Here is an 18102-nt window from a genome sequence, read left to right on the forward strand (position 1 = left end):
AAAAAAAAAAAAGGAATAATAAGGTAAATGGGTCATACGTACTTCGGCTGAGTTCTGCACAACCCACATAGTTTCCGCCACTCCAGACCACGGCCTGTGATCGGCGGAGGGTGGCTTCCGACGCCGCGTTTTCTATCAGGTTTTTCTCTCATTCACCAACGCTGGTGGTGTTGACTGTCTCTGTACGTCCTCGTCTCGCGATCGTTCTGTTCATCATCAGGTAGTTACAATGGACAAATGACTTCCCTTAGGCACACCACACAATTAATAATGTACTGTTCGCTTTCTATCACCAGTTGAGATAGAGGCAAAGTGAAGCTGTCTCATGGAATTTATGATTTAAGTTTCTACTCAGTCTTGAGCCAAGACATCTGCTGCTTAACCAGACAAGGCCATCACATAGGGTCATTAATGTCATCACTTGTTAATCATGGTTCTAAGCACGATGGTACACAAGAAGGTCTATCATTTCTCAACACTTCACTCTCTCCATTACGAAGTAGTTTCATCAACCCATGCTTGTTGCTTCCTTAACAACCATTTTGAAACTTGGGAGAAAACAGAGTGTCTCTCTCTCTGTCTGGGGGGGACTTGGCTGACCTCACAAAAATATAAGACGTTAACTCACTTCTAGTTCAAGACCGCCATTGGTCAATGTCTGACAATTGGTTTCACAGCCAGCAACGACCAATTAGAAGCACCAGTCCGCTACTCTGCAAGGAAACACAGGTCGTTAACAAGTACTGTCATCAATTGTGAATTAAATTTTATATAAAATGCATTGGTACAGAATATTAATGTTTATTTATGATCCTAATTCATAATTATGCTTAATAGTGATGCTCTATGAGCGTGTCCACGGAATATATAAACACCATCCTGTTTATTATATCCACAGGTTGTGGCTACACGTATAACCACAACCTGTGATCATACCACTTGGTTATATAACAATACTTGTGGCTATAATACATGAGGTTATGCCACAACCTTGCAGTTCTATACCCCAGGTTGTGTGGTTTGGTGACTTCAAAAAACATCGTAAGGGGAAGAGATATGAACATATTCTAATGAGTCAGAATTCCACAGGTTGTGGCTACACGTATAACCACAACCTGTGATCATACCACTTGGTTATAACAATACTTGTGGCTATAACACATGAGGTTATGCCACAACCTTGCAGTTATATACCCCAGGTTGTGTGGTTTGGTGACTTGAAAAAGCATCGTAAGGGAAAGAGAAATGAACATATTCTAATGAGTCAGAATTCCACAGGTTGTGGCTACACGTATAACCACAACCTGTGATCATACCACTTGGTTATAACAATACTTGTGGCTATAACACACGAGGTTATGCCACAACCTTGCAGTTCTATACCCCAGGTTATGTGGTTTGGTGACTTGAATGTCACGCATTGCATGGCACTGTGTGTGTGTGTGTGTGTGTGTGTGTGTGTGTGTGTGGGCGGGGAGGCATGTGGTGGGGAGGGGGTCAACACCCACAGCTGGAAGTGTGGGGGGCTTGCTGGGGTGGTGTGGGGGAAGGGGGTTCAATAACCAAAGCAGGGAAAGTGTGGGGAGGGAAGGTGGCGGCCCGGGCTGGGCTGGGGAGGAGTTAACACCCACAGCTGGCAGTGTGTGGGGAGGAGGTCGGGGCGGGTTGTGCTGGAGTGGGGAGGAGTTAACACCCACAGCTGGGTGTGTGGGGTGGGACAGGCTGGAGGTGGGGAGAGGTTAACACCCACAGCTGGCAGTGTGGGGAGGAGGAGGTCGGGGCGGGTTGTGTTGGAGTGGGGAGGAGTTAACACCCACAGCTGGGTGTGTGGGGTGGGACAGGCTGGAGGTGGGGAGAGGTTAACACCCACAGCTGGGAGAGTGGGGAGAGGGGGGGTCCGGGGGGTGCCACAACAGGCACTGCTATACTGGTCGTAATTTTACGAGACGATCAATATACACAGGGTGAGTCACCCCTCTCTCTCTCTCTCTCTCTCCCACCCTCGTTTTATTCTCCCTAGCTGTTTGCTTTCCCTCGCTAATCTCTGTGTTCTCTGCTTGTCTTATATACCCACAATCAACGTGTCAATATTGAAGTTTGTTTGATATATACATCATTCCCTTCTTCCACAGCAAACAAATCCAGCGTCCCACGCAAACAAACGCAGCTTTTCTACAAATGATACAACAATAGACACACACACACACACACACACACACATATATATATATACATATATATATATATATATATATATATATATATATATATATATATATATATATATATATATATATATACTCTTATGAGTCCACGGGGGGAAAATGAAACAGGATAAGTTGCCAAGTGCACTTTCGTGTAATAATCACATCATCAGGGGAGACACAAGAGAGAAATGTAACAGTCCGTTGATATACAACGAAGAGACGTTGTTGTCTGAAGGAAATACAAACCTTCACGAAACCCATGATCTGGTTTCTGGCCCAAAAAAGAAAATAAATAAACTCCATTTCTGGCGTGACTTTAACCCGAGGTCATGTCCACAAAACACTTCTCCCCTTCCTGATATTACCTCAACTATCACAAATACTTAGAAAAAATAACAATTCCTTGTTATATATAAATTATCTCATAATTCTACAACTGGAATTGCTTTATGAAAATGGAGGACGATAATTCTACAAGAGATGTTTTCCCGGCCACCGCAGGCCGAAGTGTCAGGTCTCCGGTGCCAGACGTAGGCGTTACGCAATTCTCCCCTCATTCAGTGTTGTACCCGCATCCCTTACTCCACCCACTACAGCACCATACACACTCAAGACACCTGTACTACTACAGTGACAAGTGCAGTGGTTCAACTATGGATACAGTACTACAGGAACAGCGTTTCAACTGCTGGTAATCAAAATGTGCGTATGTGCGTGCGTATGTACCTGATATTTGCCACGAGAGAGAGAGAGAGAGAGAGAGAGAGAGAGAGAGAGAGAGAGAGAGAGAGAGAGAGAGAGAGAGAGAGTTCTCTCTCTCTGAGCCCCACTTGTGATCATTCTATATCAACTCAGCAAGACACACACCTCGTCTCAACACGTCCAGCTAGCCACACGCAATATCATAATTATTGTACGTGTATTGCGCTTATCTCTTATCTGTTTTCGTGTCTAGCAAACTCCTAACTGTGAAGGCCTGTGCGAGACATACAACCTTTAACCACGAGACTTCATATCAATAAATAGTTTCACGGAGGAGAGACTGTAGAAAATGGAGAGCGAAAACATTTTTCAAAAGCAGGCAACATACTTTTAAATCAAGTTTGAGATCGTCTACTCAAAATGGCTGTGAGTCTGGCTATAACATTATCTACTAACCAATTAGTCTCTCTCTCTCTCTCTCTCTCTCTCTCTCTCTCTCTCTCTCTCTCTCTCTCTCTCTCTCTCTCTTGTTTATGTTAGAATCATATCTCTCTCTTTTCTCTTTGTGTCCGTCCGTCCGTCCGTCTGTCTGGCTCAGGAGGGGAGGGAGGGGTGGCGGGCCTTCCCCTCCCCCACTCATGGCCTCTCCCGCCAACGCCGCACCCCCCCAAACCGGGCCCCCCTCACACCCCCCCAGCATCGATCACCTCCCTAACCCCCCCTCCCTTCCCCCCCCATTCCAAACCTGCTGAAATATAAATCCATAATGCTCTTCAAAACCCCAGATTGACCCTACTGTCTACGATGTATATATATATATATATATATATACATAATGATTCACTAATTCATCTTGAACCATCGGGGCGTAACACACGAGGTAGAAATATCAAAATAACATCGTAAAAAAACCTTTGAAAAATTACGTTAAAACACGAAAATCCCTTTCCCGTGGTGGATCGATATGGCGGGCCCACTTGCCATCCATGGCGGTCGGTATATATATATATATCTTTTTCTTTCATACTATTCGCCATTTCCCGCATCAGCGAGGTAGCGTTAAGAACAGAGGACTGGGCCTTTGAGGGAATATCCTCACCTGGCCCCCTTCTCTGTTCCTCCTTTTGGAAAATTAAAAAAAAATGAGAGGGGAGGATTTCCAGCCACCCGCTCCCTCCCCTTTTAGTCGCCTTTTACGACACGCAGGGAATACGTGGGAAGTATTCTTTCTCCCCTATCCCCAGGGATATATATATATATATATATATATATATATATATATATATATATATATATATATATATATATATATATATATATATATATATTATTTGAGGCAGGTCTGTGGGACAAGTGGGAGTTCTTGGGGAACGGTGACTTTAAACCTAACGTACCACCATATAGATCTGTGATGTACATATACATATACATGTGGCAACGGTGGAAGAGGTAGGAGGATGTACATATACATATACATGTGGCAACGGTAGGAGGAGGCAGGGTAAGAGAGCCTTTCAGTATGTAGTCCTTCTCGTCTCCCACACGCTCGTGTCCATCTTCGATAAGTGAAAAAAAAAAAAAAATTTGCGCGCGGACTCGAACGCTGAACCTACATGGGTTAACTTGGAGAATCATTTACTCAATTCTTGGAAATCTCCCGGAATCTTGTATCATTTGGACTTATGTTTGTTTTGCATGTGCATGTGTGTCTGTCACTTCCCGTTAGCAGCAGTAAAACAAAAAATATACACAAATGCGGAATTGTTCCAAGTGCATTCTTTGTTGCGATAAAACTTGCTCCCAATTTACATCAATAACAACTCTAAGCTAAATATTAGGCCCTCATATATATATATATATATATATATATATATATATATATATATATATATATATATATATATATACATAATATTTATTCCTGAGTCCACGGGGAAAATGAAACAGTTTAAGTTCCCAAGTGCACTTTCGTGTAATAATCACATCATCAGGGGAGACACAAGAGAGAAATATAAGTCAGTTGATATACATCGAATAGACGAAGCTAGGACGCCATTTGGTAAACATGCAATTGTCCAAGACATATATATATATATATATATATATATATATATATATATATATATATATATATTTTTTTTTTTTTTTTTTTTTTTTTTTTTTTTTATACTTTGTCGCTGTCTCCCGCGTTTGCGAGGTAGCGCAAGGAAACAGACGAAAGAAATGGCCCAACCCCCCCCCCCCATACACATGTACATACACACGTCCACACACACAAATATACATACCTACACAGCTTTCCATGGTTTACCCCAGACGCTTCACATGCCTTGCTTCAATCCACTGACAGCACGTCAACCCCTGTATACCACATGACTCCAATTCACTCTATTTCTTGCCCTCCTTTCACCCTCCTGCATGTTCAGGCCCCGATCACACAAAATCTTTTTCACTCCATCTTTCCACCTCCAATTTGGTCTCCCTCTTCTCCTCGTTCCCTCCACCTCCGACACATATATCCTCTTGGTCAATCTCTCCTCACTCATTCTCTCCATGTGCCCAAACCATTTCAAAACACCCTCTTCTGCTCTCTCAACCACGCTCTTTTTATTTCCACACATCTCTCTTACCCTTACGTTACTTACTCGATCAAACCACCTCACACCACACATTGTCCTCAAACATCTCATTTCCAGCACATCCATCCTCCTGCGCACATCTCTATCCATAGCCCACGCCTCGCAACCATACAGCATTGTTGGAACCACTATTCCCTCAAACATACCCATTTTTGCTTTCCGAGATAATGTTCTCGACTTCCACACATTTTTCAAGGCTCCCAAAATTTTCGCCCCCTCCCCCACCCTATGATCCACTTCCGCTTCCATGGTTCCATCCGCTGACAGATCCACTCCCAGATATCTAAAACACTTCACTTCCTCCAGTTTTTCTCCATTCAAACTCACCTCCCAATTGACTTGACCCTCACCCCTACTGTACCTAATAACCTTGCTCTTATTTACATTTACTCTCAACTTTCTTCTTCCACACACTTTACCAAACTCAGTCACCAGCTTCTGCAGTTTCTCACATGAATCAGCCACCAGCGCTGTATCATCAGCGAACAACAATTGACTCACTTCCCAAGCTCTCTCATCCCCAACAGACTTCATACTTGCCCCTCTTTCCAGGACTCTTGCATTTACCTCCTTTACAACCCCATCCATAAACAAATTAAACAACCATGGAGACATCACACACCCCTGCCGCAAACCTACATTCACTGAGAACCAATCACTTTCCTCTCTTCCTACACGTACACATGCCTTACATCCTCGATAAAAACTTTTCACTGCTTCTAACAACTTGCCTCCCACACCATATATTCTTAATACCTTCCACAGAGCATCTCTATCAACTCTATCATATGCCTTCTCCAGATCCATAAATGCTACATACAAATTGCGCAAAAGATGCTTGTGGCATGAGAAGAGTGGGAGGTGGGCTGTTTAGAAAGGGTAGTGAGTGGTGGGATGAAGAAGTAAGAGTATTAGTGAAAGAGAAGAGAGAGGCATTTGGACGATTTTTGCAGGGAAAAAATGCAATTGAGTGGGAGAAGTATAAAAGAAAGAGACAGGAGGTCAAGAGAAAGGTGCAAGAGGTGAAAAAAAGGGCAAATGAGAGTTGGGGTGAGAGACTATCAGTAAATTTTAGGGAGAATAAAAAGATGTTCTGGAAGGAGGTAAATAGGGTGCGTAAGACAAGGGAGCAAATGGGAACTTCAGTGAAGGGCGTAAATGGGGAGGTGATAACAAGTAGCGGTGATGTGAGAAGGAGATGGAATGAGTATTTTGAAGGTTTGTTGAATGTGTCTGATGACAGAGTGGCAGATATAGGGTGTTTTGGTCGAGGTGGTGTGCAAAGTGAGAGAGTTAGGGAAAATGATTTGGTAAACAGAGAAGAGGTAGTAAAAGCTTTGCGGAAGATGAAAGCCGGCAAGGCAGCAGGTTTGGATGGTATTGCAGTGGAATTTATTAAGAAAGGGGGTGACTGTATTGTTGACTGGTTGGTAAGGTTATTTAATGTATGTATGACTCATGGTGAGGTGCCTGAGGATTGGCGGAATGCGTGCATAGTGCCATTGTACAAAGGCAAAGGGGATAAGAGTGAGTGCTCAAATTACAGAGGTATAAGTTTGTTGAGTATTCCTGGTAAATTATATGGGAGGGTATTGATTGAGAGGGTGAAGGCATGTACAGAGCATCAGATTGGGGAAGAGCAGTGCGGTTTCAGAAGTGGTAGAGGATGTGTGGATCAGGTGTTTGCTTTGAAGAATGTATGTGAGAAATACTTAGAAAAGCATATATATATATATATATATATATATACACACACATTCTAGGTTATCTAACCTTTTAAAGACAATATTAACCTCTAAGGAGATATTCATCCCAAAATAATAGACTTCAACTTTGAGTATGACTTCTTTCGTCCAACTCCATTGGTAAAATAATGCAACATATTACACCACTAACTTGCTGTGGGGCTATAAACCGCCATGGGTGTAATAAAACTAAAACATCTTAAGCTTTAAACTTCCAATTCTGTGATGAAACTTCACTAAACCAACCCTTCTAAAACACAGGAGAAGCAGAGCGAGGCAGATGATAAATTGAGTTACATATTTCTTACTTGCCACAGACGCCTCCTACCTGTTTTATCTGCGAGTATATCACCCCAGCAATGTATATATATATATATATATATATATATATATATATATATATATATATATATATATATATATATATATATATTCCTATGAGTCCATGGGGGAAAATGAAACAAGATAAGTTGCCAAGTGCACTTTCGTGTAATAATCACATCATGAGGGGAGACACAAAAGAGAAATATAACAACAGTTGATATACATCGAAGAGACGAAGCTACGACGCCATTCGCATGTTTACCAAATAGCTTCTCAGTGTTAGTTGGTAACCAGGTATGGTGGCTTGTGTGGTCGAACCCTGGCACGACGGTACGTTCCCTCACCACGACGGTACAGCCCTCTGAGCACAACGGTACGACCACGACGGTACACACGACCCTTAGGCATGGTACACCTGACTTTCCATATGACCCTCAAGGAACAGGTCAAAGGTCATGTAGCAAAAGGTAAACTTTTTATTTCCACTTAGCGAGCGTCAAACAGTAAACCAGGAACTGTATACCATACCAGCTGGTGGTGGAGTATACCATACCAGCTGGTGGTGGAGTATACCATACCAGCTGGTGGTGGAGTATACAGCTGGTGGTGGAGTATACCATACCAGCTGGTGGTGGAGTAAACCATACCAGCTGGTGGTGGAGTTTACCATACCAGCTGGTGGTGGTGTATACCATACCAGCTGGTGGTGGAGTATACAGCTGGTGGTGGAGTATACCATACCAGCTGGTGGTGGAGTATACCATACCAGCTGGTGGTGGAGTATACCATACCAGCTGGTGGTGGAGTATACCATACCAGCTGGTGGTGGAGTATACCATACCAGCAGGTGGTGGAGTATACCATACCAGCTGGTGGTGGAGTATACCCTGTCCTACCCTAATTTCTTCTCATCTTACCCTATCCTACCCTAATGTCTTCTCATCTTACCCTATCCTGCCCTAATCTCTTCTCATCTTATCCTATCCTACCCTAATCTCTTCTCATCTTACCCTATCCTACCCTAATCTCTTCTCATCTTACCCTATCCTACCCTAATATCTTCTCATCTTACCCTAAATTCAACTTAAACCAATTTCTTCTCAATTTAACTCGCCCTAACCTAACCTAACCCATCCTAAACCTAACCTAACCTAGCCTAACCTAACCTAACCTAACCCATCCTATAACCTAACCTAACCTAACCTAACCTAGCCAGTGATCCTAGCCTAGCCTCATGCTAGCCTAGCCAACCTCACTACTGACCAAGGTCGTCAAAATGGAAATGCCTTTAACCTAACTATTTCCATCCTACGAACATCTTATATTCTGGTCTTTCTTCAAAGACATAATAAAGGTCATTAACCATTCACTAAGGCGCAAGATTGACCAATAAATTGAAACAGAACTAATATAATTACGGTTAGGTTTCATGGCTTGACCCTAGTTCAAATTTTCTGCCGCCATGATTGCAATGTTGTGTTAATTCAAACGCCATTACCCCATTTTCCTCCTAAACTTTACCTTCTCAGGATCGAGATAAAACATGTGTGTATCCCACTCCAGGTAGGAGCAAAGTCTGCCATGTTGACACGGGAAGGGCTTCACACAGGACTTACCACCTCGGGCGTCTTGCTCTGTGACGAAACTAATGCAATATGACACAAAACTCCGACACCAAACTGGTCAACCACGTCAACTGCCGCCATGACCACAAGCCAACAGTGAACTGTGTTCGTTTCCGACTTCGACTTCTGCTCCATCAATTACATTTAATTCAACTCCTTCAATATCTATCTTATCTACAACAATAACATTAATAATGACAATAAAAATAGAAGGACTAAACATCACTATCTACTCATCTTGTTATTAATGACAACTAAATTCAGGTACATGGAATCGGACATGGCTTCTATAATTCGATTTCGAATGTAATTTCAATTTATGTAATCATTTATTTGTTCTATTTATTACCCTTAAAGAATGATATAGTAATATCAACTTACAATACAAGAGCATACCATTCACGACCTAATATTTCAAAGTTAATTAATTAAATACTTAATGTAGAAATTGGAAAAATACTTCAACATTTGAATCAATGAATAATTTTTCATGATTTCATATTCATATGATATAATGTTCTCGAAAAAAGAAAATGAATAAATAAATTGGAAATCCACTTCTTTAAAATTCTCGTGACCCACATTATAATATCTTGTAGATTTATCATTTATTAATTATTCACGTAACTTAATTATTTTTCATCAACATGTCTTCGCTACTTATGGCCACTTTTCCAACACATCTGGCACGTGGCCACTGGCCTGACATACAGATAAATGGCTCGAATGGGTCAAAAAGGCCGGGGTAAAATGGCCACACCTGCTTCTTCCATTTCACACGTTTGAGGTAAATTTTTTTTAGCATCATTTGTGGAAGCCATTTCATCCCCTGGTCACCCAATCCCTCAAATTCAAAGCTCAAAATCTCTCTAAAGTTTTGAAATAGAGAGGAAAATTGTGGGTGAAAAAGGTATGGGTTTAACATGGCTTTTGTGAGTACGACCCTTAGTTAACATGGCTTTTGTGAGTACGACCCTTAGTTAACATGGCTTTTGTGAGTACGACCCTTAGTTAACATGGCTGTTGTGAGTACGACCCTTAGTTAACATGGCTTTTGTGAGTACGACCCTTAGTTAACATGGCTTTTGTGAGTACGACCCTTAGTTAACATGGCTTTTGTGAGTACGACCCTTAGTTAACATGGCTGTTGTGAGTACGACCCTTAGTTAACATGGCTTTTGTGAGTACGACCCTTAGTTAACATGACTGTTGTGAGTACGACCCTTAGTTAACATGGCTTTTGTGAGTACGACCCTTAGTTAACATGACTGTTGTGAGTACGACCCTTAGTTAACATGGCTTTTGTAAGTACGACCCTTAGTTAACATGACTTGTGAGTACGACCCTTAGTCGTGCTTAACGATCGTACCGCTCAGTTCAAACGGTTAACGACAACGGTTTAACATACTCATAACAAGTGTGGACCGGGTTAACTACATCATAACAAGCTACCGGAGCAATTCAACTGGCTCACAGGTCGAGCCGATGTAAACAAAGTAGGGTCATCTAACTGTTTCTACCACAAACAAACAGATAAACAAAATCTAACGCCACCCGCCCTCTATTGGTTTATAGAAAATAAACCAGTAGTAAACACCGTAAATACAAGTAAAATAAACCAGTAGTAAACACCGTAAATACAAGTAAAATAAACCAGTAGTAAACACCGTAAATACAAGTAAAATAAACCAGTAGTAAACACCGTAAATACAAGTAAAATAAACCAGTAGTAAACACCGTCAATACAAGAGAATAAACCAGTAGTAAACACCGCAAATACAAGAAAATAAACCAGTAGTAAACACCGCAAATACAAGAAAATAAACCAGTAGTAAACACCGCAAATACAAGAAAATAAACCAGTAGTAAACACCGTAAATACAAGAAAATAAACCAGTAGTAAACACCGTAAATACAAATAAAAGAATCGGTGAAAAATGAATAAAGCAGTTCAGTCTCGGGTAAACGAGAGAGAGAGAGAGAGAGAGAGAGAGAGAGAGAGAGAGAGAGAGAGAGAGAGAGAGAGAGAGAGAGAGAAGCCCCATGGCTTTAAGAAATGGTGTGTTCCATGTAAACATGGCCGGGGGCCAGACTAGTGTACGGCTTCACCACAGTCCACACCTACACTCATGTCTTGTCTGCCTCTTACACCCATGAGAATACACCTCAACCTACATCAAGTCATTATACATTCCCATGAGAATACACCTCAACCTACATCAAGTCATTATACATTCCCATGAGAATACACCTCAACCTACATCAAGTCATTATACATTCCCATGATAATACACCTCAACCTACATCAAGTCATTATACATTGCCATGATAATACACCTCAACCTACATCAGTCATTATACATTGCCATGATAATACACTTCAACCTACATCAAGTCATTATACATTCCCATGATAATACACATCAACCTACATCAGTCATTATACATTTCCCATTTTAACATGAATAACTTACTTTCTCAAAGGATGAATAAGGTTTTCTTATCCTTATCTGAATTACTTTCATATAAATTCGTAAATTCTCTTATGACCGGAATGAAATGGCTTTACGTTGATATAGTGAGAAGGAGGTTAAAGTAAATTGGTAATTTAGGGTTATAATGGATCAGGTAGTTAGGTCAGGGTAGATTAGATTAGGTCAGGGTAGATTAGATTAGGTCAGGGTAGACTAGATTAGGTCAGGGTAGACTAGATTAGGTCAGGGCAGATTACATTAGGTCAGGGTAGACTACATTAGGTCAGGGTAGACTAGATTAGGTCAGGGTAGATTAGATTAGGTCAGGGTAGACTACATCAGGTCAGGGTAGACTAGATTAGGTCATGGTAGATTAGATTAGGTCAGGGTAGACTAGATTAGGTCAGGGTAGGGTCAAGCCAAGAGGTTAATTATTATGTACCATTGCCCATATCAACAGTTAATTCTCAGATAAATGCATGCAAAATGGCCACTTCTTATGTCAGTATTTCAAAAGTTTATTTTCCTGCCACATCAACATGTCTGTCAACACACTTTGACACCTCAGCTCACAAGAGAATTAATTCACATCACAAACCATAAAGTATTGCAAGCTTCACTATCACATTATACTTATAAATGACTTTAGGAATTTCTAGCTCCCATTATATCATTATATAAACATATAAATGACTTTAGGAATTTCTAACTCCCATTATATCATTATATAAACATATAAATGACTTTAGAAATTTCTAACTGCCATTATATTATTATATAAACATATAAATGACTTTAGGAATTTCTAACTGCCATTATATCATTATATAAACATATAAATGACTTTAGGAATTTCTAACTGCCATTATATCATTATATAAACATATAAATGACTTTAGGAATTTCTAACTGCCATTATATCATGATATAAACATATAAATGACTTTAGGGTTTTCTAACTGCCATTAAATTATTATATAAACATATAAATGACTTTAGGGTTTTCTAACTCCCATTATATCATTATAGAAACATGTAAATGACTTTAGGAATTTCTAACTCCCATTATATCATTATAGAAACATATAAATGAATTCAGGATTTTCTCCCATTATATCATTATATAAACATATAAATGACTTTAGGATGTTCTAACTGCCATTATATCATTATATAAACATATAAATGACTTTAGGATTTCCTAACTCCCATTATATCATTATATAAAGTTTTAAAAGGCATTCACGACCACTATGGCTGGAGGTTGGGTCCTCCTGGACCAGTGCCATCCCAGACACACACACACACACTAAGCCTCGTCCCTAACAACCCTGGAGACATGCAACAAGTTACTATGGCAGGCAAAACCGGCCCACTTGGCCATGGCTCCCACAACCTGTTACTACAACCTAAACAACACCATCCTAGTCTTATTCGTAACCTATTATTTAACCATAACATCCTAGTCTTATTCGTAACCTATTATTTAACCATACCATCTTAAGTCTTATTCGTAACCTATTATTTAACCATAACATCCTAGTCTTATTCGTAACCTATTATTTAACCATAACATCCTAGTCTTATTCGTAACCTATTATTTAACCATAACATCCTAGTCTTATTCGTACCCTATTATTTAACCATACCATCTTAAGTCTTATTCGTAACCTATTATTTAACCATACCATTTCAAGTCTTATTCGTAGCCTATTATTTAACCATAACATCCTAGTCTTATTCGTAACCTATTATTTAACAACACCATCTTAAGTCTTACTCGTAGCCTATTATTTAACCCTACCATTTCAAGTCTTATTCGTAGCCTACACTGATATTCGTAGCCTAGTTAAATTCAATGGCAAGTCTACGGATATGTCTTGTATGGTTTTAGTTACTCTTGTGAACAGATTTTCACCAAACTACTCCAACTAATTTGACAATTGAATACACATAATAATTGCCCGAAAATCTATCTATACAGTAAGGTTCTAGAAGACATAAAAAAAGACATCATTTTCCTTTATCAGTTGAGAGCAATTATCTTGCTACACACTGCAACATAATACATTTCTGATAACCATCATTATGACAGGTTTCATACCAGACACATTCCGTCACAGGGAATGTAATCCACGTCAATTTGTTTGCCTCATGCACGCCATTCTGGCTCAGGTCAATACTCTGGAGGCAAAAATGCGCATTGTGCAATCCCCTGCTCATACATATTGGCTTTTCCAAACGTCCATGAAAACTTTATGTTAAACTAGACCTTGGGAGGTCAATAACCTTATCTTACTATCTGTTATTTTGTTTTAATATTTATTATATCTAAACTCAATTTATTAAGTTTAAAATCTGATTTCTTGGAGATTAAATCTATGCCTGTAGATAAATTTCATCCCAGCTTAATTAAATGTTACAAGATCTCAACTTAACCTAACCTAACCTCACCTACCCTATCCTAACCCACCTAACCTAACCTCACCTCACCTACCCTAACCTAACCTAACCTAACCTCACCTCACCTACCCTAACCTAACCCACCTAACCTAACCTAACCCACCTAACCTAACCTAACCTCACCTACCCTAACCTAACCCACCTAACCTAACCTAACCTCACCTCACCTACCCTAACCTAACCCACCCAACTTAACCTCACCTCACCTACCCTAACCTAACCAACCTTACCTAACCTCACCTCACCTACCCTAACCTAACCCACCTAACCTAACCTAACCTAACTTAACCTCACCTACCCTAACCTCACCTGCATCATACCCAACCCACACACAATAGGTCTACCATGTTCTCCATGAGGTTATCCAACCCCTAAACCTTGAAGAAATAGACCCATCTTTATTATTTCTCTACAGTAGACATTTTTCTTAGTTTAACACACCATCAATGGCTGAGAATAGTGGCTAATTGTAGGACCCACCATTATTAACCCTGCTGATGCAAGTAGTTAAATACTGTATAATAAATAATGTATAATAAAACAAAGATAATCCATTTACCACAGGAATTTACCAAAGCCTAACCCAACTTAAACCTAAAAATTTAGAAACAAAATTGCTGTCTTCCTTGACGTAACATTATATATTTTTATTTATTTATTTATATAATATATATATATATATATATATATATATATATATATATATATATATATATATATATATATATATATATTTCGCCATTTTCCCCATTATTTATGCCACAGGTCAGACTACCCAAGAGGAACAGACATAATACATCACATTTTCTATGGCAGACAGAAGTAAAGGTTTGTCAGTATAAATAAATTAAGTTTTGCGACAAGGTTTAGTCCAGTGTGTCGCCTTAGCTATATGTAATAATATAATCAAGAACCCTTACGTAATTTATGTTAAGATAATTCATCTTAATATAAAAGGATAATATGTCCAAAGTCGCCTGGGTATTTTTTTTTCTACAATTTCCTTATAAAATATGGCTTCCTATTCTTGTTAATATTAGCATCTTCAGGATACATTAATACACAAATGTGAAGTCCCAAGGAATATTAATTATAATAATATACTAAAATCTACATCAATCTATAATGGTAAACACAATCTCTTCATATCTATATCTATGTATGTATGTATCTATCTATCTATCTATCTATATATATATATATATATATATATATATATATATATATATATATATATATATATTTCTTTCTTTCATGCTATTCGCCATTTCCCGCATTAGCGAGGTAGCGTTAAGAACAGAGGACTGGGCCTTAGGGGGAATATCCTCACCTGGCTCCCTTCTCTGTTCCTTCTTTTGGAAAATTAAAAAAAAAAAAAAACGAGGGGAGGATTTCCAGCCACCTGCTCCATCCCCTTTTAGTCGCCTTCTACGACACGCAGGGAATACGTGGGAAGTATTCTTACTCCCCTATCCCCAGGGATATATATATATATATATATATATATATATATATATATATATATATATATATATATACCGTGACTGCAAATATATTCGCTTGAAATTAAGCCATATATATATATTTTTCCCGCCAATGGCGCCGTGAATACTCCATTAAATTTGAAATCAAAGGTAATCAAAGGTAATCAAAGGTAATCAAGGTAATTTGGCTGGACATGACAGTAACGATGTCAGGAAATCTGAGAATTCTACACGTATTAAACATGTGGCAATCACGATATTATGTCTTCTGACATATACATACACGATCTAGAATGCTCATATTACATGTATGAATCATATATATATATATATATATATATATATATATATATATATATATATATATATATATATATATATATATATATATATATATATATAAACACGTACTGTATAATATCTAGGCATTATAGACATCTAGATGAATTGTAATAATTATAACAATAATAATCATATTAATTTCATGAATATCAAACTGGTACTACAGGTTGGGGATTGCTAACAACCCAATTAGGTACAACGGTACGATCCTTGATCACGACGGTACAACCTGTGAATGACTCGACCTCGACTACAGCTGTAGTCGTACCGTCGTGGTACTACAGCTGTAGCCGTACCGTCGTGGTACTACAGCTGTAGTCGTACCGTCGTGGTACTACAGCTGTAGTCGTACCGTCGTGGTACTACAGCTGTAGCCGTACCCTCGTGGTACTACAGCTGTAGCCGTACCCTCGTGGTACTACAGCTGTAGTACTGTCGTGGTACTACAGCTGTAGTCGTACCATCGTGGTACTACAGCTGTAGCCGTAGTTGTGGTACTACAGCTGTAGTCGTACCGTCATGCATCAAGGGCGTAACCACCATAACGTAATGCCTGGCCTTACCTCACTGGCCTGGGGTGTGTACGTCTGGCCATTACCCTCCACCTCCACGACTGCCACTAGTTAATAGCGCCACTACCTCCAATCACCGCCACTAGCAACACTACCTGGTGCCACTAACTACCGCCACGGCGTCCAGTAGTTCACACCAACACTCGGGCAATGAGGAATTTACGACACACACACACACACACACGCCTGGTCGTGTGCCACCATGACCACGGACGTGGACACACTGCCGCGTGTTGTCACCGGAGGAAAGCCACTCCAGACGGCGTGCCACCAGCAGGAGCAGCCAGGGCGTCATTAAAGGGCGAGGGGGAGAGAGAGAGAGAGAGGGAGAGAGATATAGTGAGCAGCGAGGGAGGAGCGGCGCCAGAGTACGTCCTCCCGCCACGGCCGCCAGAGGGACACTGGCTGGCGGGAGCCAAGTTGGCCGCCAACACCCAACCCCAAACCAAACGCCTTTAACTACGCCATTATATCGTCCCTTTATTTACAAACAACATTCAACTAGGTCTACCTAAAAAACTAATGGATTCCCTAGGCCATATTGGGTTATCCAAATCGACTGGTTTCCCGCCTAAAATTGATCGTTACCGAAAACATGCGTTCAATATCCAACTTATATGATTTCCCCAGTCAAATCCTGCACACTTCCTGGCTCTCATGCAATCATAATCAGCTAGCAATCTAATGACTGAGGAACTAGCAATCGATTCTCATCACCCAATCCACCTACTCTATAAGCCAGGTCTCATTACGTATGCCTTAACCCAAACATGTCATTAGACCTCTAATAAGTCAGTCCAATCACCACTGCAATTATAGACATTCTAACAATTGCTATAAATTCAGTCCAATCACCACTGCAATTATAGACATTCTAACAATTACTGACAAATGTGGAATTTCTTAGTTAAAATTACCGTAAAGACGACGTCTGGTCTAATTGTCTCATTAAGTTCCCTGGTTTAATTATACCTTTCCCCAGCTTATCTTTCATCTTCATACACCAGACCATATGAGGACTGTTAATTACCATCTTCCCTCATTATACTAACTAGGGCCAGAGGGAAGGGTGTTTGATGGAACATCCTTAAAATACTTTTTTCCCTTATTCCTATTATTTCATCTTCAAAAATACTGATTATTCAATATTTCTGATATCATTTTCAAAGTACCTTCATAATACGTCAATAAATATCATTACAATACGAAAATTCCCCACCAAGGACGACATATATATATATTCTTTCTTTCAAACTATTGGCCATTTCCCGCGTTAGCGAGGTAGCGTTAAGAACAGAGGACTGGGCCTTTGAGGGAATATCCTCACTTGGCCCTCTTCTCTGTTCATTCTTTTGAAAAATTACAAAAAAAAAAAAACGAGAGGGGGGGGGGGAAGGATACTGTAGTTTCGGTGCAATGCAAACGACAGCTAGAGAATGGATGTGGATGTATGTGACCTTTCTCTGAATGTTCCTAGTTCTAACGAGGGAAACTTCTTATATACATACATGATCATCATCCCACC

The 18102-nt window shown here is 39.9% G+C and overlaps 1 long non-coding RNA gene across 1 annotated transcript in view; it reads right to left on the bottom strand.

Moving 5' to 3' along the window:
• Positions 1 to 16985, bottom strand: part of LOC139767470 (uncharacterized) — a 17365-nt gene extending 380 nt beyond the window's left edge. The window contains exons 1-2 of the long non-coding RNA XR_011717136.1: positions 16569 to 16985; positions 43 to 713 (exon numbers count right to left, since the gene is read on the bottom strand). This is a non-coding gene — a long non-coding RNA (uncharacterized lncRNA). The remainder of the gene's footprint in view (positions 1 to 42; positions 714 to 16568) is intronic.
• Positions 16986 to 18102: the final 1117 nt, after the last annotated feature.

Source organism: Panulirus ornatus, chromosome 61, assembly GCF_036320965.1.
Source record: "Panulirus ornatus isolate Po-2019 chromosome 61, ASM3632096v1, whole genome shotgun sequence".
Lineage (NCBI taxonomy): Eukaryota > Metazoa > Arthropoda > Malacostraca > Decapoda > Palinuridae > Panulirus > Panulirus ornatus.